General features: G+C 40.5%; 1 long non-coding RNA gene across 3 annotated transcripts in view; it reads right to left on the bottom strand.

The window, feature by feature from the left end:
* Positions 1-1,661: 1,661 nt before the first annotated feature.
* LOC148109072 (uncharacterized) overlaps positions 1,662-24,084 on the bottom strand; it is a 45,037-nt gene continuing 22,614 nt past the window's right edge. For all 3 annotated transcript variants that reach the window (XR_015726496.1, XR_015726497.1, XR_015726498.1), the window contains one exon: positions 1,662-10,363. This is a non-coding gene — a long non-coding RNA (uncharacterized LOC148109072). The remainder of the gene's footprint in view (positions 10,364-24,084) is intronic.

The raw sequence follows: 24,084 nt of genomic DNA, 5'->3' as shown, positions 1-24,084 counted from the left end.
GCATACTCCAAGAAATTAGACTTTTAGACTTTGCATTGTGACAGAAAATAAAGAAATAAGATGAAATAAGATGTCAGAGGAAAAATAAATGATACAATAAAAAATTTTAAAGGGAGAGGTAATGAAAAAAATTGAAGACCACAGACAGCTAAGAAACGATAAATAAATATGAAGCAGGAAAGAACGAAAATGAGAGAAAAATAACTCTGATATGTGGGGGATAGTTTTGAGAAAATTGTATACCAAACAGGAAGCAAAGATAAGGAAGTATTTAAACAAAAATGATAGCAGGAGGACAGACACCAGCATTTCAACAAACAGGTCAAGGGCGCCCCTGAAATATGAAATAGTAAATGGAATTGAAAAAACATTAAAAGGTATTATGAAAAAAACTTTCCCCAAATGAAGAAAGAACCAAATTTGTGAGTCAAAGGACGTAGTATGTTACAGAAAATAGTAATATAAAACCACCACAACTAATATGCATATGCTGAAAAAGTTTTTATACTTCAAGGATAAAAAAATTTTAAGTTTTCTCTGAGTATCCATGAGAAGACAAACAAAAACAAATTTAAAGTCACTTATAAGCAGCCAGAATATTTTGGTTAAATCATAAAGTCAGACCTTGTCACTTCTCTCTTCAAACCAATCCAGTGTTTCACCTCTCATTGTGATATAAGCCAAATTATTAAAATAATCGATAAGGCTCAATCTGCTCTTAACCTCAATTAGCATTCTGACCTCATCTCTTCTATTCTTCACCTCACTTCATTTGTTCCGGTTAAACAGGCCTCCATATTGTTCCTCATATATGCCAGATATGTTCACCTCAGGGCCTTTGCACTTGCTGTTTGCCCTGCCTGGAATGTTCTTGATGCAAACATTTGTAAATCTTGTTCACTCATATCTTTCAAATGTTAACGTCTCATGGATTCTTTTCCTGACTGCCCCATTTAAAGGTAACCCTCACTCTGGCACTCCATATCCCTCCTTTTCTTGTTAAATTATATTTATTTATCTATACAATATAGATCATTAGTTATTTATTCATTTTGCTTATTGCATATGTCCTCCCACTAGAATTTAAGCTCCAGGAGAGCAGAGATATTTGCTTGTATGCTGTTTATTTCTATACAATCAGTACCTAGAATAGTGTCTGTCCAATGGTAGAAGCTCAATAATTATGTGTCAAATGAATGAGAGGGGAAGAAGTCATCTATCTCAAAGCTCTCCATAGGAATATTCAATTCCAGAAGATAGTAGATAAAGAAAGAGAAATATGTGACCCAATAGTTTATCTTCACCTTATTCATGTATGAAAGCAACAGAAAGAGATTGCTAGATGTAAATGATCTCAGAAAATATAGTACCTGTGCCCATGTTTTGCAAACTTTTGTTATTAACAAAATTTCATTAAACTAAGAGGTAGTGTAAAATACACATGCTTTGGAATATAGAAGCTACTTTATGAAAAGATTAACAGTACATATTAATTCCCTTTTAATTATGGCTAAGGCAAAAAAAAAACTATTAAAGTTGCTCTAATTAAAGTTAAAAATTAGTTACAAAAAATGTAAACATCATCAGTCTTTACAAAAACTATACAACAGAAAAAACAATAACTATAATAAACTTAGTTATCCTAGAACATAATAGCAGAAATCAAAAGGAAGGGACAAAGGTCATTAAAGTAAACCTGTGCTATGTACCTAATATTTCACACTGGGAGACTGGATTTTGTTGCCAAACCCTCTTATATACAATTTGTTGTGGTAAAAACAAATTAAATTGTGTGGGAGGGCAATTTGGCAGTATCTGTAACCTTTTAAAATATGTATAGAAATTGATTGCAAAAATGATCTTAATTTTTCATACCTTTGCCAACGCTCTCCCACTCATACCCCATACTCTCAGCCATGTAGCTTGCTTTGGCCAGTGGGATAATAGCAAGCTCGACACAAGAGACTTGAAGGAATGCTTCTCCCTCTCATTGACCTGTCTTGCCGCAAGAGAACATGTCCAGAATAAGCTTCAAAGAAAGACACTGAGGCTATCAGACCAGACGATAGCTAGCTAACCCCAGACATGTGAGAGAGTCCCACCAAGATCAGCAGGACTGCCTAGCCAAACCACAGCTGACTGCTGGCCTTTGACTGGATCTTAGCCAAGAAGAACCATTAAGCCAGTATGTCATCTGGTGAATAATAATAAATGAGGGACTTAAGCATTTAGGACTTACCCTAACATACATGGCATTACCCTTTGAAAGCAATTCTTCCTGAACCTACATTAAAAACACACTTCCCTTCTCCAAAAAGAATTGTAACAATTCTTTTCTTATTGCGAAGAATGCCACAGGAATGTTTATTGTAGCATTTCTGCTCATAAGAATATTCATTGTAGCATTGTTCGCAATATGAAAATATTTGGAAACAACATAAATGATCATCAGTAGGAGATGTGTTAAAAATCTTTTCATCCAAAAAGAAGGTATGTGGGGATTAAAAAGCATAACTTAGATTTATAGATTTTATAGATTTATAGATTTTATAATACCACAACATGCATTACTCAGGGATGAAAATGAGTTACAGAATGATATACAGACCTTTATATTTCATAAATAATATATAGACTTTTATATTTTATATTTCATAAATACACACATGTACATGTGTAGGAAAAAGCGTTGGCAAGGATACCAAGTTGTTAACGGTTATTACTACCAGGGAGTCTGAAAGAACATCATAATGAGAATGACTTTCACTTTTTCCTGTATATACTTGTGTATATTTTATTTTTACAGTTATATGTAGTGTTCTTGTTCTTTAAAAAATAAGAAAGACTTTTTTAACTATAAGGAAGAAATTTTCTATGGAGTCAAACATTACTCAACATATAATTAATGTTTATGAGGCCCCGGGTATCAGACAGATCCACTGTCATTCTTGCATTTGCACACAACTTCCCATTCAGCGAGTGATTGCCCCAAAGTGAACTCATTTCTCTGACTTAGCGAGGGCTGAGAAATCATCATCACAATCTCTATAAAATTGGGTTTATTAAGAGCATCCATACTGTTTATGAGTCATAGAAAACATGTTCATTTTCCTATCTGTGTTAAAAACTGCTTGGAGGATTGATGGAGTATTGCTTAGAAGATGTTCTAGAATTCAGATGAAGATGTGTTAGGATAAATCATTACTAGTTACTATATACTCACACATACTTAGACGATAGAGCTCAGAAATTGTATAATGTACTGTCTCTTCTTTGATCTCTCTGTCGCAGCCCCAGGACAAAATTCTCCTGAGTGCTTGGCAGGGCAGCTGAGAGGAGAATTGCTCCTTCTCTTGCTGATACAAGCTTGTGCTGCAGTGGGGGCTGGCCAGAAAGGTAAGTCAGTTAGCAGCAGTGCTCACAGAGGGACTAAGAGGTACAGGACTTTATTCTAGGTGCTGTGGGAAGGGAAAAAAGAACTGGGCCATCACGGGGTCCTTAATCTCAGGGAATGCCTGCTGGCAATCACACTGCCTCTCTTTTTTTGGTAAAAATAAATTCTGATGAGAGGAACTAAGACAGACATGGGAACTGTCTACCCACTGTGAATAGACATGCATCATTCCAGAGTCTCCTGCAGCCGCTGAGTTCTGAAGGAGGGAACAGAGAAGGGTGGAGGAATTCACCTGTCCAATTACAATCTACCCCGCAGTAGAGAGTACTGCAAATTCCCCAGGTCTCTCTCTGGCTGACAGAGCACATATAAAATCTGGGACACCTCAGTTCTTGGCTTGGTATCCAAAACAAATCAGTTTTAATTAAATACTGTTTCTCAAAAAAAATTAATACATACATACATACATATTGTTTCTCTTCTTGTTCCCAAATTTATGGTTACAGCAAAGTTATCAGCTGGAAAATTGTTTCCCATGTTAGTATTTTGAGGGGTGTCTGGTGGTTTCTGTGGGACGGGGGTCTTGTGAGCCATTACTTCACCAGGATCCCAGAAGTCATGCCAATGAAGGGGGAGCAGCATGCTGTGTGTTGGCATATTTACCTCCACCCTCTTCAGGGGCATATGTCACCCTAGTAGGTGAGTGAGCCCTTTTAGAACAAGAGCTTGAAAGCTTGAAAGGTCACAGAGTCTGACTAGGAAATGAAAGTCTAAAAGTGAGGCAGAAGGAATACAAATTCTGACTGCGGACTGACATGGACGCTCATGGATTTGATCATGGGCATGCCAAAGGCTTCTTCACCAGTCATGCAATCCTGCCTTGGCACTAACTGTTGATATATTATTTTTCAAATCACTTGCTTCTCAGGGCCTCAACTTCTTTATTTGAAAAATAAATTCTAGAATCACAGAATTGGAAGCAACCTTAAGGGACAATTAGTTCGATCGTCTCTCCCGAGGATTTCTACATGATCTCAAATGTTTCTCTATACTAAGGCTTTCAGGAATTCCATGGTTCTTGTAAGAATGTAGACAGAAGGACAGAGAGAGTTGAAGTCACTAAATCACTCCCCACCTCAACCACTAGTGCTGACATCATATCCAGTAAGGACTGCATTAAGCCATCCTCAGAGGGCAGGAGAGGCATGATAAGGTCAGAGGCATTGTCTCTCTCTCTGCACCAGGTCGTGACATGAGAGAGGAGAAAGGTGCCAAGCAGAGGATGGGCTGTCATACTGCTCTACACACAGGCGACTGCTATCAGATTCCATCTTGCTTTACGTGCTTCTCTAGCTTTCAAACTCCTCCTGCTTTTATGTCAATGGTGAAAAAAATATCAGCCATGATAATCCCTCGAACACCCTTATCAGGCTGTGGAATGAATGCACCAAGGTGGGTGCCAAAGAAACCACCTCCAATTAGGGACAAAGCCCAATAAAAAGTGATTAGGATGCAAAATAACGTGAAACACCTTCAATCCCATAGTTAAGATACAGGTATATACGTTTACCAACACACATTTGTATTTGTAAGTAGGATCTGTGCAGATGATCGAGGTCAGATGAAGTAGGCTCTAATCCATCCAGTATGAATGATGTCCGTAGAAAAAAGTCAAGGAACGTCTAAGGTTATCAGAATGGAGAGAAAGGCTTAGAACAGATTCTACTGCAGAGTCCTCAGAAGGAACCAAACCTGCTAACACCTGGATTTTGGACTTCTAGCCATTAGACTAAGACTGTACATTCCCGTTGTGTAAGCCACCCGGTTGGCGGTCCTTTGTTATGACAGCCCTAGGAAACAAACAGCCAGAGACCAATAATACATCTTCCTCATGAAATTGTGAGGCGAATCCAATGAGTTAATAAATATAATATACTTAGAACACTGTCTAGCATATGATAAGTCAATAAATACTGTTATTAATTATTTACTGCATCCCATTCAACACAACCGTAACATATATTCAAGTATAACACCAAAGGCGTGACCAATAAAACAAGGCAGTTTACTCAAATTGCTTTTCATCGTTTTCCAAATTGGCATTCATCATTCCTAGTTCTATGATTGAGAAAGAGTTTTCTCAACTTTCTCTTAAATCACACCTTATTTCTAAGTCTGGCAAATTTATGATATATATTTTCCCCACACTTAAGTGTCTCCCTTTTTTTCGCACTAATTATAGTATCCAACCTTCTCAGGTCTCTGTTCCTAAATTTCTCAGAAAGATCTAACACTTTTACTTGAGATCCTTTTTAATCACCAAGAGGTTAACGTGTTATTACTCTCAAGGAGAGTACAATTTGAGTTAAGAATCAAAGTCTTAAGCTCAAGAATGGGCTCTGCTATTGGAGGATTTTAACCTTAAGCCAGCATTTGAATAGAATCTTAGAGAGCTGAGGGCAGGAAAGATGAAATTCAAGGCTTTACTGAGACTTCTGAAGGCGCCCCCTCTTTCATAGGTCTAGGCTAACACAGTCTCAATTTTGTTGCTTTGACAATCAAACTTGGTAATAATTCAGTCAAAACACAGTGACTTAGCCTATTACCATGAGTTTAGAGAAGAGGGACACAACAGGTATCTCTCATCAAATGGAAATCTACTTGATAGAAGTCAGAATCAAAGCATGTGATCAAGCCGCCAGCTATTTAAGTATCAGCTTGAGGTAATTGAACGTAAAATTCCAGTGCCGTGTGGTCCCTACTTTGACTCCTGCATCAATGGCTTAAAAAATAAGCTCTATGGACAATCAGAATTTTGTTAACCTTAAGTCAAAATTGGTGTACAAACCTCCCAGAGGACATACCAAATCAAGTCAACTGAAAATCATTCTATAAGCTGTATAACCCTCGCCCTCCCAACAGAAAACAGATGGCATGTTCAAATAGGGTAATTTAAGGAAAATTGAATTAAATAATTATTTACAAAGATACGGGCAGCATACAGGGAAACCCCAAGGGAAAGTGTAGAACGTGGGGTTAAGAACTATAAATTGCCTCTGCCACCTGTAGTCTAGGAAACACGCAGAGGGAGCAGCAATCAGAATCTGGAGCAGGCAAATCCTATGGAGAGGCTCCCTGACATTCCAAGCATGCAGCCAGCTCCAAGCAACCACAGGGAAGGAACAGGAGGCTAAACACCCTATCTCACTTTCCTCCTCATTCTCTGATCTTTGGGCAGTGTTCTCCATAGTTGTTCTAGTATCAACTTTTAGAAGCCAGAAGACTAGAAATCTTACAGATAAAATGTCCCTCAGGTCAGCATCCAGGAGTACAGAGCAGAGAATGTGGGCAGTGGGTCAAAGAAGAGATACCTAGCATAACCTATGACCTTGGATACATCACAGGACCTCTTCAAGGCTGCATTTTCCCATTTTGGATCCCAGCAGCCAACCTAGTGCTAACTCAGAGTCAAAAGTTGAGTGAAATTGAGTCTGTAAAATTAGGTATTTAAGATAAGTAAGTTCCATAGCTCCTTCCAACTTTAACATTCTCTGATTATTAATTCGTTCAATGTCCTCAAATATTATTCAATAGTTATTGCCCGACCATAAGGAAGAAGTCACAATTGCTAAAGATGAATTTCACATCCCAGTCTTTAATGCTGTATTCTGTTATCTCTTCCATATAAAAATTCAAAAATAAATTGTTCGAGTGTTATTCAAAGAGATGTCAAAAGAAAAGAGAGACCAAGATATTTAGTTGAAGACATGATTGTGTGATAGTAAAGGAGAAAAAAAATCACTTTGATTGTAAAATTAGATACACTGAGGTTATTTTAGGCTTATAAAGGAATAACCTGTAATATGCCATAACAATGGGAGATTGGGAATATTTCTGGAAATATTCTTGCAATTTTTAGTGCTTTATTTCAGTAAATATTTTTGAGTACTGCTCTTGGTACTTTAATTAGTACTCCTAGTAGAGGCTCAAAAGTGTTTATTAGATTAAAAAAACACCACCAATTATTTATCAGAAATACGTGGTTTTGCATTTAGGTATACAATTAGAAAAAAGGTTGCTACTTATTTTATTTTCCACCAATGTTTCACTTAGAAATTTGCAATAACTCCTTAATTTAGGATTATATATTTCTGGCAACAATTTAATTTCTCAGTAATTGTTACACACATAGGTACCAATTGAATTGCTTAGAGTTGTTAGCAAAAACTAAGCCAAGAAGGGCCCTGTATTTTTTTCCAGATATTTATTTCAAAACCACTTTCTACTTCTATTCCTAAAGCTCCTTCACTGGTAAATAAAGCACACAAGTATACTTTTTGATTCATCCCAACTCATTTTGCAATCAGCTTGCCAACCCCATAAATCTTAAGTGGGTACTTATTAATTTTTCCCCAAGGACTTATCCTTAGGGCTTTTGATTCTGAATTTACCCTATTTGATTTTGTCCTCTTTTCCTTAGTGAGTCCAATCCATCTGCTCCCTTGAATTGTTTTGTTTTTTTTTTACTTTATTTTTTTTTAAGATTTTTTATTCATTTATTTGACAGAGAGAGATACAGCCAGCAAGAGAGGGAACACAAGCAGGGGGAGTGGGAGAAGCAGGCACCCAGCAGAGCAGGGAACCCGATGCAGGGCTCAATGCAGAGCTCGATCCCAGGACTCTTGGATCACGCCTTGAGCCGAAGGCAGACGCTTAACGACTGAGCCACCCAGCCGCCCCGCTTGGATTGTTTTATACTTGTTGAGTGTTTGTATTGGGGTGGGGGTGGGGGGAGCTTCCCTTAATACTCCTCTAATTGCTTTTCAGCTTTCTTCTTCCCCTTCCCTACTCTTCATTCAATTTGTTTTTTATTCTTTTTTTTAAAGATTTTATTTATTCATTTATTTATTTGAGAGGGAGAGCTCGCAAGCGGGGGAAGGGAGAAGGAGAAGCAGACTCCCTGCTGAACACAGAGCCCAATGCAGGGTTCGATCCCAGAACCCTGAGATTATGACCTGAGCAGAAATCAAGAGTCAGACGCTTAACCAGCTAAGCCACCAGGTGCTCCAATTTCTTTCTTCATTATTACATAAACTTTTTTTTTGGCAGGTCTTCAATGAGATACTCAATAGAATAAAGGGTCATAGAATTAACTGGTAAGACTGTCAGAATTTAGCAAAGTTCTTCTAATGTGTTCTTCCACTGAGTGCTCTCCTCCCCCTCACTATTTCAACTTCTTTTCCAAGGACTCTCTTTTCCAATGGGAAAAAGATGTTCCAAGAAACCTAAAATGACTTTATCTGGCTTTCACTGCTATTTCGGCTGCACAGCTGGGGCTAGATCCCTGGAGCCCTGCTTTGCAATTAGATGATTTAACCTCAATTCTATTCTTTGTAACAAACAGCAAACAAGACCCATATTCCACTTAAATATTATAATTTGAAAAGAATTACATACCTGATATTCTTTCCTTGAAACACTTGGTTTATAAAGACATGGAAAGAATGTTCTATTCTGAGTGTGTCAGGAGCTCAGAGATGAGAGCTGATAAATTGTCCCCTGAAATCATTAAAAATGCTGTTAAAAAAGTATGTTTGACATCTTAATAGGAAAATGACAAAATAAAATGTCAGTAATCCTGCTTCCCGTACCTAAGGCTCTATTAGACACACTCTAAATGATGGTGACTAACACCTGCTGTCAGGCACTGCCTTCACAAGATATAAAAATAACTGCTCTAAATATCCTAAACAAAGTTGGAAGTGTGTGTCGGCCATCTGTCTGCTCTAATTGGTTTTTCATTAGAACCCCATGATTTCTTGAGATATATTTCAGTTTTGTCCCTCTGTTTCCTTAAACTGACCTCTGGGTGGTGGGGAGGACTGGCCACCTGAATATATGTGGGGCACTCCCCTTTAGGGGTCCTATAACCGAACTCGGACAGGTTTCAGTTTCTGATTGTTCAAGTGTCCAACATGGAACGATTCAGGTCAGCAGCCTGCAAACTGTAGGTAGCACTTGTGGCAAGGCCCCCGCGAGGCTCAGAGTCAACGCCCCTTCCGTGTGCACAGGCAGAGGTTCACTTTTGCTCCCCCAGAGTTCCGTGAAACACCCGGTGGGGAGGAAATGTAACCAGCACTTGCTGAGCTCCAGCCGAGACTCGAGCTCTGTACTTGGTGATTTCTGTGCTCTACCATCACCCCCACCCACCACCCTACCTTCACCCCTAAATGGAAGGGAACTGGAGCAGCAGAGCCCTCAGCCACTGGGGCCGGGGGAGGCTTAGGGGCAGTTCTGATGAAGCATCACATAAGCTGTTTCCCATTTCTACTCCTGGCTTACCGAAAGCACTTTCAAACCTCTCCCATTCTCAGACACAAAAGATCAAGATACTCGAGTTCAAAAGATCCCTGGAAAGTGAAAACAGATGCAAGAGAAAGGATGAAGGGCACAATCAGTAACTTACTTACAACTCCCATGTTCCGTTAAAAGTCCCTAAAGTACAACCATATCATGCGCCGCAAGAAGAGTGTGAAACATTGCAGAGATTCACACCAGCTAGAAAGTAGGCCCTTAGCCATACTGTTGAAGGACGTGTGATCGCCAGTTTCTTAGTGACAAAGAAGGAGAAACGGATCGCTCAACCCCCTGTGTTTCCTTGGCGGTTTGTCATATATCACTGCACATAAATATTCATAGTTCTCTTGAAAGAGTGCATTTCTAACGTTCTCAATAAAACCTTTAGTAGTGGTCCTTGTAAATTCCATTATGAAAGATCCCTCTAGTATTGCTATATACAGATACTTGGTGTCGGTGGATCTTCTCTGAATATTTTATCCGAGTAGAAGACAGGATTCCGGTATCCAGCATGGACCGACTCAGGTCAGCAGCCTGCAAACTGTCTGGCTATGCGACATGTTATGCCACCGTCCTCCAGAAGAAAGGGTAGACCAGGCTTCTCTGCAGTTCCTAAAGGAGGAAACAAGCAGCACATCTGTTAACTGCAAGACCACTTCACCAGATTATGTGCTTCCCCCCCCCCCAGCTGGCCAAGACACTGTAGTAAAATGGGACAAGGAAGAAAGGGGGGAAAGGAACAGGAAACTTGAAGAGGCCCACAGGTGAGCAGTCTGGTCTTTGAGCAACAGTTGAAGACAGTGAGAGTGATTCATTTATGAAAAGGGAGATGAGAGGCATTATATGCTTTCAAGTGTCTGAATGAAAAGGAAACGTGTTTAAAGGATGCTGGGGGTGGAGGGTCCTCCAGTGTGTCCCAAACCTAAGATCTGTGATGCTTTGGGAGAAATTTCAGACTGGCTAGAAAGATAGAACTCATCCTCATAAAAGAATATACGTTATATTTTAAAGTATCGTATCAAAGCCTATGAACTAAAGAGTATGAGTAGAAAAAGAGCCAGGTATCAGGGAGATGGATTTTGATTAGAGTTTTAATGACAGTGAGGGGGCTTGAAAAAGATCTACGCCAATACACTTTTCTTCATCTTGTGTTACGCAAAGAATGGGTGATGCTCATCTCCCAAAATGCAACGGAGGTGTAAGGAGGCGGAGAGGTCTGGGTTCAGAAATAGGCGCCACCACCCTTTAGCCGTAAGACATTGGACAGGTTACTCATCTCCTGTAAATAAAGATATCTACCTTCTGGGGAAGATGAAAGCAGGTAACAAAGGTGATGGCCCATAGCACCATGCTGGAACATGGTAGATCAATACACACTTGTCCCTTTTTTTTTTAATCTCAGAAATTTTAATCTCAGAAATCGTAAACTTCAATTTATTATTTATGAAGCTTTCAGGAGATGCCATGCTGTGGGACCCTGGGGACTAAAGAGAAATAAGTATAACGAGTATGATCCTTTTCACCAGCTTGAGTTACCCAGAGTTGGCTTGATGCTATATAATCACATTGGCAGGAAGCCCAGTAAGTCCCTCTGGAGAACTCTCACCAGCCCCAACACAAATCATATAAAGATCCTGGAGGCTCACTGATTTCAAAAGGGGTTAGTCCATCTGCCAAATGAGTATGAGACACTGGGATGCATGATCAGAACACCAGTGCTTACTGATCATTGATCCATTACCCGGAATGTAATCTATGGCAGCCTTCCCACCAAGGCCGCCAAACCCCCGCACGACCAATAAGGTTACCCCACACGTAGACCCCAAGGTTACAGTTCTCTCTCTAGTGCACGAACATTGGCCAATGTTTTTCAAAGCACAACACTGTTTCGTGTGTGCTGGAACAAGTCCTCCCTCAGCCAAGGGAACCCTTGGGCTGTCCTCTATCTTGGCAATCAAGAATTCAGGAGCAAATGTCAACAAACTACAGTCCTGTGGGTCAGTCAATTCTGGCCCATTATCTACTTCAGTATGACTCACGAGCTAAAAAAGGCTTTCACATTATTTATTTATTTAAAGATTTTATTTATTTGAGAGAGAGAGAGAGCATGCGAGAGAGAGAGGAGAGAGAGAGAGAGCGAGCGATCACGAGCAGGGAGCAGCAGGCAGAGGAAGAAGCAGACTCCGCACTGAGCAGGGAGCCTGACTCAGGGCTCGATCCCAGGACCCTGAGGCCATGACCTGATGATCAACCGACTGGGCCACCCAGGCACCTGGTGTTCACATTTTTTAATGGTTAAATAATGTATATCAAAAGAAGAACACTATTTAGTGACGTGGGAAAATTATGTGAATTTCAAATTTCATTGTCTATAAACAGAGTCTTATTGGAATACAGCCGTGCTTATTCACTTAAGTATTGTTTATGGCTGCCTTGGCATTACAATAGCCACGTTGCTTCTTGAGCTATTGTAATAGAAATCACACGGCCCCTCAAGTCTAAAATATTTACTATCTGGCTTTTTCAGAAAAATGTTTGCTGACCTCTAAGTTAGAGACTCAGTTCCTTCCTTTTCAAACAGCCCCTGCGCCCCTTATCCAAATTAATCCATCATTCTCTCCAGAGTTCCCAAACCAAGGGAAGACAAGAGATTTTTGCTGCCGCAGAAACGCCACAAGGGGAGTCGTGCACTTTTTGCCCAAGGCAACAGAACCAACCCACCTCATGTTTTCATGACAAAGACAGCAAGTGGAACACCAAAATGCTTCCAGAGGGCTCACAGTCCCTGCTTACTTAGAGAACCAGATCGAAGTTTCTACCAAGAAAAAAAAGAAAGAAAAGTGTTCCTTTCTATTGGCTCCCTGACACTTCTCATACCAAAACATAACACATAGATTAATGATACTAGAAAGAGCTTTGAACCCACCCAAAAAGAAAGGTTGGGCTAGTCAGAAGGAGAATGTTTGCAGATCCTTTATTTTAACATAACTCTAAGTAGAAAAAAAAAATGGTGGTAAAATTTGTTGAGGCCTTGCTCAGTCAGTCTCAGTTGACATCAACAGGGCTCATTATTTCATTTATTCCTTGGTTCATTTCTTCAGCAAATACATTGGAGGAAGGACTGGGTTAGATATTCTTCTAGATTAGATAACTGTTCACAGTTATCGGAAAAGATTGAGAAGCAGTAAAAAAAAACCCACTTGCTCAGAGTTTACATTCAAGTTGAGGAACACAGGCAATTAAAAAAGAAAAGATAAAATAAGTAAAACACTAAGTACGTCAAATGGTGATCAGTGCTGAGAGGCACAATAAAGCCAGGAAGGGAAAGAGGAGAGAAGGAAGGGACTACAGGGGGAGGTGAGGCCAGGGCCTTAGTGGGAAGGAACCAGTTGAGTAAGGGCATAAAGGAACTGAGGGGAACGAGCCAAATGGATATCTCTGAGAAAGACATTCCAGACAGAGGAGAGGTCAAGGGCAATGACCAGGGTGGAAGCCTGCCTGGCAGGAGGCAGGGAGTGGGTGTACATGTTTGTGTTCTATGAACAGCAAGGAGGCCGATGCAGCCAGAGCAGAACAAGAGAATTGTCTCTTGCTCGATGATCTTACAGAGGTGGGATAGTGGAGGGGGTTGGAGAATGCATTGAATAGCATCTCTTAGGTCATGGGAAGGGCTCTGGCTTTTACTCTGAGTGAACTGTGAAATCATTGGAGGAGTTTGACAGACAAAAAGAAAGAAAGAGGAAGAAAGAAAGAGAAAAAAAGAAAGAAGGAAAGAAAGAAAGAATAAAAGAAAGAGGAAAAGTAACATGATCTGAGTTATATTTAACACGATCGCTCTGGCTGCAACTGACTATAATAGGACCAAGAATGAAAAAAAGGTGGGGATGGGAGCCAGTCTCAATTGGGAGACTACTGAAATAATCTAGACAGGACATGAGGCTGGCTTAGACCAAAGCGGCAGCAGTGGAGACAACACAAAGTGGTTGAATTGTGGACATATTTTGAAGGTAAAACGGATAGGTCTTCTGACATAATGAATGTAGTATGAGTGAAAGGCAGCAATGATGACTCTAAGACTTTTTGCCTGTGCAACTGGAAAAATGGAATTCCCAGCTAGTGAGCTGGAGAAGACTCCAGGAAAAACAGATTTAGAGAAGTCTAAGAGTTTAATTTTGGACATATTTTGAAATGCCCGTTAGACACCAAAAAGGAAAAGTCCAATATGTATCTGGTGTATACAGATCTAGAGTCCACACGGAGGATGCAAATTTGGGAGTCATCCAAATGGAGAGGACATGGAATCCATGAGACCAGAAGAGATTATCAAAGGAGTGAGCACGGATAGAAAAGAGGAGAGGCCACACGTCTCTATTCCTGGCTCTCTGCCAGAATGTAGAGCAGCTTTAAACTGCAGCCACGCCTTACCAATACAGCCAAGGCCACACTTACCTAGCAGCCTCCAGTATTGGGGAAATTCTTGAAGGAAGGAGTAGAGCAATCTCCGAGCTGCTAAAAGATGGCTCAAAATGCACTCACTACAACTCACAGGAGAGACCCTTGGATCATCACTCAGGACTTTTTTAAAAAAACTTACTTACCAAATCATGTGATCTCATGTCCAGCATATGGTTAATCAGAAGGTAGCAAGAGCCTATGAGAGACATGTACAATGACAACAGCTAGAAGTACTGAGAAACATGAATCTGATACAGCTTAAATAGTTATGAAGACTAAAGCCTGGACTTCCTGGTTCTTAGTCCATTTCTCTTCCTGATAAATGATTCTCCCACCTTATCATGGAGGTGATAGGTATATGTAGTTCCAGCTGGACCAGCCTGAGCCGTGGTTCTGTCAGCGCTTCTTCAAAGACTACTATTTTTGTTTAACGTGTTTTAGAAAAAGGACCGAGTTCTACATGGAGAAACATGCCAGAGGCAATGCCCAGCCTCTCCTGAGGATCCAAGCAGCACCCTTCCAGCCCTGGGCTTGCACATTCCAACCAGGACCACCAAAGCTCTGCAGGAAACCCTCTGCCCCAAGAATGTTTCAGTGGCCATTGAACATGATATTTGAATAGGATGATCATATGATTTGGCTTCTAGCCTGGGCCACCTCTGAGAATAAAAGGGGGCGCTATTACAACAGGTAGCCACTGGGACTGTCTCGGGCACAGAAGGATGCAGAGTCTTACCCATCGGCACCCCTCCTCCATTCCCCTGCCATTCCAGACCCCTCACGAAAGAATTTCTTCCAACCACATAAAATACTCCTTGAAATGACTTTCGGGAATCCCATTTCTCTCTAAGTCAGAACATTTCCAGAAACATTTTAGCCTGTGCAATGTACTGGCTGGACCTCTCTGGCTATTATTCAGTGAGCACCTGCTGTACCCCAGGAGCAAGGGACAAACATTTATAGAAAGTATTCAGTACTGGGTGAATGCACACTTAAATGGGTTCACTCACAAAACCAACGAGGAGTTAACCCTAACTTGACTGATGAATTCACTGATGCTCAGAGAGGTTATGGAACTTGGCTAAATTCACATAGCTGCACCAGGATTTCATTTCATAACTGCCCGGCCTCTCAGCCTATTCCTCCTTCCCTGTGCCACATGGGGTTGAATGATGGTGAAAAATTCATGGAAGACATGAGCAATTTCATGTCCTTTAAGATGACTGAACCCACATAAGAGAGCAGGCTGCTTCCTCTTTCCTCTTTCCCTAAATAGTTGTTTTAACAAGCAACCCAATGAAGAAAACTTTGTGGACATTTTCCATATGACTCCGACTCCAACCCACTGAAAATACAGGACACTCTCCCAAAGGCCCTAAAATGACTTAAACTATTTGCTAAGGAATCTTTCAGATGGCACCGCAGGTGGCCAGCTCTGCAAAAACACAGCACACAATCGCTCACACTTCTTTTTAACAGCTAGTAGTTTGCTTCCTAATTGAGAACTTATCTCTCCCCACTGTGGGTTTTATACTTAGTCTAAGGTCTCATTATCAGATGGCATTTGCCAATGCTGCCCAAACTTGGCTGGGCATCAGAACCACCCGGGAGCCGTTGTTAAAAGATTGCTGCCCACACTTCACCCACAGAAAGGTTGTTCTGGAGGTCTGGGTTAGGCCAGGAAATCAATACTTTTAACAGACTCCCAAAGTGACTCTGAGGCAGGCCGTCCAAACACTTGGCTTTTGGGACTCAATAAACACCACAAGGAAGAAGATTTGTATGAAAAAAAAAAATCACACAAAAAATCACAAGTGAGGATTTTGCCTTTTCTGCCAAGCTACAATTTTCTTCAAGGTTCATCGTCTTGGTATTGAAGCAAGACGATCAAACCCAACCAAAACTTTCTGCAATGTTCCTTAAGCCCTGTGATATTCAAATCTTAATCAAGCTGGATATATATTGGTAAATTAGAGTATATGTCCCATCAAAAATGTTAATCAAGAATGCATCACATTGTACCGGTAATATTTATAAAGTCCTCATGCATTTTTCAACTTTAATAGTTTGGGTTGTAGACAGCCGTCTCACAACTCAATGTAGGACACAGTTTAGATTCTTGTGTATAATAAACCCTTGCCCCTATATATTTATTTTAAAGTCTCTTTTGTAGAGTTAGGTAAAGTTTAAAATTTACTTTTAAATCTGTAGTTTATACATCAGCTCTTGAAGAAGTTCAAGGATTATAAAGACCCTGAAATTAACACATAAACAAAACAAAAGTATTGCCAGTATAGGGAACAGTCTCTTGATAATGATCAAAATGCAACTTTATTTTCTCTCTGTTTGGTTGCACATTGAAATCACATGGGAAGCTTTAAAGATTCTGATGCTTGGGCCCTACCCTCAAAGATCCAAGACATGCCATGGGCCTTGGGATTTTTGAAAGTTCCCTGGTGACGCTAATGTAAAGTCAAGATTGAGAACCCAGCCCTATCCACTATGCAGTGGGGGCACTCTGTGACTGAATCAAGGTTTGGGGGAATCCTTGCCTTCCTGGAAGCTCTGAGATGAAAGAGCCTTTTTGCTCACTTTTGTGTAAAACAGTCTCAGTTCAGTAATTTGAAGATCCAATCTTTTACAGATACCAAGCATCTCAACATCTCTTTTTATCTTAGCATTTAATCCTTCCCCTCCCTCAGCTCACGGGGCTGGGGGATGAGGAGTGGTGGGTCCCGTCCCTGCTCTAACTTGCTCTGCCCACCTGCTCTCACACTTTGTTCTGCTTGCACAGAGGCAGGGGTGGGAGACAGAAGAGGTGGGGGGAGATGAGGAGCTAGAATGGTTCTGATTTGACTGGGAGGTTTCTTTGGACTTCGAGGGCCTGGCAGACGGTAAAGTTCCTACTGGGTCAGCAGACGTTGAGCTGTCTCTCTTCTAAATGAGGCTCTTTTGTAGTCTCAGAGATTTCCATGTTGGGATAGCTCTGCCCTGAAATTTTCCTGGTTTTGAACTCCTTCCCCGGCTATTTTGCATCCTGCAGTCCACACCAGCCTCTTTTGTCTGAGGAGTCTTTGCTCCTGTGTGAGTCTCAAGATGACGTCTCTCCCCTCTGGCCCACATCTGGTCCAGGAAAACATCGGTACATCCCCGGAAGCAGGCCATCCAAGCTCTACCACATAAGCACTTGGGCCTTTTATTGTTCTTTCAAATTCCTGGCCCCAGTCACACTCAGTGCAGCCTCTCTTAACCTTATCAGGCCATATAAGTCCGAGAACACAGTTCAGAGCCCTCCAGGGTCTCAAGTAGATGCTTGATGTGTTTAGTGGCAGAATGAGGCCAGTGTGGGTGGAATAGAGTGGACCACGAGGGTGAGTAGGAGATAAGGTCATGGGGGCAGAAGTCAGAGTATAGAAGGGCCTAATAAGGGGTACCTGTTGGCTCAGTCATTAAGCATCTGCCTTCAGCTCAGGTCATGATCTCAGGGTCCTGGGATTGAGCCCCACATCAGGCTCCCTGTTCAGTGGGGAGTCTGCTTCTCCTTCTGCCTCCTGCTTCCCCTGTTTGTGCTCACACTGTCAAATAAATAAATAAAATTTTAAAAGGGGCCTAATGAGGGAAAGTAGGGACTTTGGATTTTATTCCAACTGCATTGGAGGGGGGTCCATTGGAAAGCTTTCAGCAGGGGAGTAACATCATCTAATGTGTACTTTAGAATCTAGAGTGGACGTTGGGGGGACAAGAACAGATGTGAGGCTCTTCAGTTACAAAGACGCTTTCCACGGCCCACCCAACTGGGTGGAACTTTCCCCGCCCCACCCCTCCTATAGGGTCAAGAAGATTCTTGGCCCCTTCCTTTATCCCAACCCTCTGCTCACAGCTGATAAAACACAGCAAAGGGCCATCACAGTTTACAAAGTCTCCATGCCAGTCCCAAGAATCTCATTTAAAAAAGAGTTTATAATGCTCTAATTGGAGCGAAGGAAATACAACTATACAAACAGAATAATCTATCGGCCCAGTCAAGTTCTGGCCCACAGAATTCTTTCAAGACTTTCTTCTGTTTAGTACCACCAGACATTCTGATGACTGCACAGAACAAACCAGCACACCATTGTGAGACAGACACCTGCTGGGGTGACAAGGCCTTGGTGGCGGCGAGGTAAATGACTCCAGCGGTCTCCATCTTGACAGCTGGAACTCTGTAGAACTCAGTGAGTAATAGCAAATCGAATACTTAACAGACTGCATCAGGCATGGAGTGAGCTGCGGTCGCCACCACCATGGTCCTCGAACCTCAATGTGAAGGGCTGTCTCTGGCAGCGATCACTCTCCCTAAATGGGTCACACAGGTTTGTCCCTCCTTGGTACAAACAAAGAGTGCCCTCTTCTGCCCGGCAGCGGAACTTCTCTACAAAGCAACAGCCTCAGAGTAACTGGAATTTTTGTTAGGTCAGGATGGGTCTTGCAAAACGGGCCAAAGAAACTGATAAATACCACTGCTGAGCCAGGGAGCCATTTGTAAGAAAGCTGTCACTCTGACTCTGCCCTAAATTCATGTCCCAATTTTATAAGTATCCTATTTTAACTGTAGAAAAGATGATGAAAAGATTTAAATAATAGGGTAAGTCCCATCTATCAAAATGGCAAAAAAAAAAATAATTAAAGTGCTTAAATTTTATATTGCTGTGATGAAGAGGAAGTATTATTCTTGGCATGGCATAGAATATCAGTTTAAGTTTTCTGAGAAACAATCTGGCAATAAGTTACAATTTTTTTTAAAATCTCTTATATGTTAGCCCAGTAATCTTATATTTGGGAACATTTCCTAAGAAAACAGAACCAAAGGAAATGAAGTACTATGTATAAAGATGTTTAGAGCAGTGTCATATTTCATTATTTTATAGTATAAAACTGTAAAAACTCACATACAAGTGGCAAGCAGGAAAGAAATGGTTATATGAAGTATAGCATGGTTTTATAATGCTTTACTATAAAGTCAATCAGCATCGCAGTTTCAGCGACAAGCATAATGCTGAAAAACGCAGAAGACAAAATGACGTTCCTACCCTGACTACAGTGCAAGCGAATGCCATGGCAAAAGATTGTACAGTGAATAGAGTTTAATATACACTCTAACCTATACAAATGATCAAGTATAAAACAATAAAGAAACGGAGGAGAGGGAGAGAAAGCCAGACAGAAAAAAAACTGTTAGCTGTTATCTCAAGCTTCAGTCATCTCAAAGCATCATCTTCTGTTTTGGAAGCCAAGGAAATTTATTTTATTATACTAATAGTTTGTTAATAGAGGATATTTGCTTGTTCATATGTAAGAAAGCAAAATAGCTTTAGAAAGCTATGCCAGATTTCCTTTCTCATCTCTTAAACATACAGCTTCACACTTTTGGCTCATAGAGAAACAGCCTAAGAAAATTCTAGGTCCATTTGTTAGTATTTATAAGCTCTAATCTAAGGCTAAAAATCAAGTTTACCCAGAAGGTTCAGCAAAATGAAAATCAATCTAAAAATGACAGAGTTTCATGAAACCCCTGATAAGGCTCAAATATGGCAGTTTGCTGGAGGCATTCCACATTGAGCATTCAGGCAAAAACAGCGAGCTTTTTTACAATTCTCATTATTAAGCTCACAATATGTTCTCAGTTCTGGCCTGCAGGGATTTAAAGTGTGAACTCAAAACGTCTAACGAGACACAAGTCTTTGCAAGGGCTCAACTATCTTTTTTATAAGGACCAGGCAGTAGTTCAAAATTTATCCTACGTAGGAATCTACACGAAGAGTTGTTAAAATTTCGGATTCCTGGACCTCCTTTGCCAGAGCTCCCGTGGAGGTCTGGGGCAAGGCCAAGAAATCTTCATTTTAACGAAAGCCACAGGGGGTCCTACTGCAGGTGGCCCACCGTGCACTTGAATGAACACTTGTGCAGCAGAGAGTAGGGCTCCTTCAATTAACCCCTTGTAAAGTTGTGAATCAGGGGCGCCTGGTGGCTCAGATGGTTAAGTGTCTGCCTTCGTCTCAGGTCATGATCCCAGGGTCCTGGGATCGACCGCCACATCGGGCTCCCTGCTCAGGGGAGAGCCTGCTTCTCTCTCTCCCTCTGCTGCTGTCCCTACTTGTGTGCTCTCTTTCTCTCTCTCTGTCAAATAAATAAATAAAATCTTAAAAAAAAAAGAAAGAAAGAAAGAAAGAAAGAAAAAAAGAAAAAGAAAGAAAGAAAGAAAGAAAGAAAGAAAGAAAGAAAGAAAGAAAGAAAGAAAAGTTGCAAGTGTTCTTTGAGCTAGGATTCCAGACACTATGTTAGAGAACAAAGAATCCAACCAAGTTTTAACATCCCCAATTAGCAAAACCCTACTCTCAGCTTCCACTGTCTCTTACCTGCACTCTCTTGTACTGGCCTCCTCACTGGTGTCCTCACTCCAACACAGCCATCACAGTGGCCCTTCTGAAGCCCAAGTCAGAATACTGTTATCCCTCTGCTCAGTACCCTCCCAATTTCTGACCATGACCTACAAGGCCCTACGTCACCTTGTTCTTAGCTACTTCCCTAACCTCATCACCTCTTTCCTTCTCCCTCTCCACTCCAGACACAATGACATCCTTGCTGTACTTCTAAGATACTCAGTGGGGCTCACCCCAGAGCCTTTGCACTTTCTGATCCCTTTGACTGGAATGCTCTTCTAGCAAATACCTTCCTGCTTGTACTTTCATTTCACCATCACCTTAAAGAGAGGCTCTCCTTGAGTGCCCTAGACCCTGTCATCTTCTGTCCTCTGTTTCTCCTTTGTCACTCACCGCACAGCACATGCTATATTTGTGTCTTGGTGAGAGCAGCGGCTTCATCTGTCGCGTGCATTCCTCAGTTGCAGCAGCTAGAGCGGTGCGAGGCATATAATACTGAAGGAATGAACACATGCGGGGATTTCACGGATGGGGACTCTGGGTAATACGATATAGGTAGAATCCATTGGAGTCTACTTGGAGAATCCAGTGTTATATATAAAGAAGGAACGTCTACTCTGCCTGTTCTGCTACATTACTGGATGCTGAATGAGATCATTTAAAAAAATAGACGAATGCAGAAAGAATTTCAAATATATTTTTTGAATGTTTAACATCCCTTGGTGTTGCTGGTGTCTTTTACAGTTTTCTTAATGGCTATTTGAACTAGGTGTCTGCCCAGACTGATGGGAGTAGCAAGGCAGTGAAACTAAAACCCCAGAGTTCTTCATCTGTGCAGGCTCTTGTGAGGGCCGGGAAACCCTAGAGCTGTGGAATGTTCCAGGTGGGAAGGGAAAGGCTGGCTGAACTCAGGAAGCTTCCCTATGTAGGCAATTCTGGTAAGTTGCCTAGAAAGTTCTCAGAAAAAAAGACACCCAAGTCTCTAAGTTTCCAATAATTTATCAGAATTTTCTTTTCTGGTTGTAAGTATTCATTTTTGTTCCCAATCCTGTATTTGTAGTTTTTTTTTTTTAATTTATTCTTTTTCCTCAAGGGGGGCTCGGTTGTATGTATGTATCTATGTGTATGTGTTGATCTTGACTTCTCACTGAAATTGGAAACTCCTCTGGAGCTGGGATTGTGTCTTATACTTTCTCTATCTCCCAGGGGTAGAACTGAGTGCACAGGGAAAACGCAGCTAGTGCCATGTCCCTCAGCCCCCTGCATGGACCAAACTGCCTCAGGGGGTGTAAAGGTTTTAGGAAAATTACTTTTCCCTTCATGGCATTTCACTCAAGAAGCTAGGATTCCATTCCCAATTTACTGCTTTAAAACCCAAAGAAGTTTCTTTAACAGTCTACATTGACATCATTATATGTATTTTAAAAGATAATACATCTTAAAGATTCAAAAGTTATGGCTCTCTGATTCCATATGCCTTTATTTTGAGTGAATACATATCTACAAAGTAATTATAGAAAAACATGGGGATGGATTTTTTTTTTTTTGGAAGAAGTGAGAAAAAGTCAGAAGTGTTTTATGAAGATCCAGTTCAGACTTAGCTATTTATAATGGAGACTCATTGGCTTGTATCTCTTATTTCATATAATTTTATTTATCAGTAGTGGAACTCTACGAAGAAAGGTTCTCCTTGTGTATTTGGAGTTTTTGGTTTTTTTATTTGAGAATCAATTTGCCTTTAGTTAATAAAAAAGAAAGAAAAAGAAAGAAAGAAAGAAAGAAAGAAAGAAAGAAAGAAAGAAAGAAAGAAAGAAAGAAAGAAAGAAAGCTCTTCAATTTTCATATTGGGGCAGAAAGAAAAAATTAATCACCACTTAAATGAAAACTTCAGCCAGGCCCAACATTACTACAAAAATATAAACTCCTATATTTCTTTTCACAAATATATTCTCTAGAAAAATGAGGAAAATATAACATCCCAAGCCGAATTTTTCAAATTATGAAATTTTAAATAAAATTGTATAAAGCTATTCAGTCAGAAAACTATGAATAAAATCAATAACACCAAATACTAATTTAGACTAGTATCTAATAATAATATGTTAATTTCAACCCACATTTCATGTGTTTAAAGACTATCACTAAACCAGAATTGATTATCTTTTATCACTTAAGGATAGAATTAGAAAGCTAATAACCATAATAGTTTAAATTATGATAATTCAATCCATTAGGACAAAATTTAAAATTTCAATCAAATAATAAACCTGGTCAGGAAATGTTCTCCTGATAGAGAAAGCAATGTGATGGATGGACTTCATAAATTGACTAGCAATACAAACAATATAGAGCTGATAGAGAAAAACAAAGTATTTTCTAGAGTACATATTCTAAAAATCATAATTCAAACTCTAAACCAGTTTATCTCAAATGCATCTTTTCCAGACCTTATAGTGCAACAGAAAGACTGGTTGAATCTTAAGTCCTTTATGATTTGGGATAAATCAAACTATGTCATCTATATAGAAGACAATAAAGTACTTATATTTAATTCTGTAGGGGGGCCTGGGTGGCTCAGTCGGTTAAGTGTCTGCCTTCGGCTCAGGTCATGATCCCAGGGCCCCGGGATCAAGTCCCACATCGGACTCCCTGCTCAGTGCGGAGCCTGCTTCTCCCTCTCCTCCCTGCTTCTGCTGTCACTATCTCTGTCTCTCTCTCTCTTTCAAATAAATAAATAAAATCTTTAAAAAAACATTCTGTACAGTGGGGAACATGAATCCAACCAATCCCAAAGCAAGTCGTTTAGAATTAAATCTGAAAGAAAAGGTACTAAATTCATCTCTGATCCTTAAGAGAGGTCACACCTGATCCCAACCAGCTAAAGCTATTAAGATGCAACTTCTGGAGAATCATCAGTAACTCGGGTTTAATTAGAAGTTTGTGAAGCCTGGACCATGATATCTATTCTCCATAAAGTTAAAGGCTCCGTAATTACCAATAAATGTTGCGAACAATCTTATGTCATTCCTGCTAGTTTTCGCCACCAAGTGATAAGGTCCAGAGCAACAATTAATAGTGAAATAAGTTCATATGTGGAATTTAAGAAACAAAACAAACAAGCAAAGGTGGGGGCAAAAACGGGGTGGGGGAGGCAAACCAAGAAACAGACTCTTAACTACAGAGGTCTGATGTTTACCAGAGGGGAGGCGGGCAGGGGGGATTCATGAACTAGTGATGGGGATTAAAGAGGGCACTTGTGATGAGCACTGGGTGGTGTATGGAAGTGGTGAATCTGGAATTTAAATAAAAAATTCTTTTAAATAGTGGAATAAGTGTGACTCTGATTCTAGATACCTTTCACATAAACTACCAGGCTAAAAAAATACTTGCTTGCAATTTCTTAAGGAGGAAACCAGCATGGATTGTAGGTTGAAAATATGGAAATTAATGAATCAGTAA

This window comes from Ursus americanus, chromosome 13 (assembly GCF_024610735.1).
Source record: "Ursus americanus isolate L20-20 chromosome 13, mUrsAme1.1.p, whole genome shotgun sequence".
Classification (NCBI taxonomy): domain Eukaryota; kingdom Metazoa; phylum Chordata; class Mammalia; order Carnivora; family Ursidae; genus Ursus; species Ursus americanus.
Note: the sequence above shows the minus strand (reverse complement) of the source record. Positions and strands in the feature narration are given on the sequence as shown.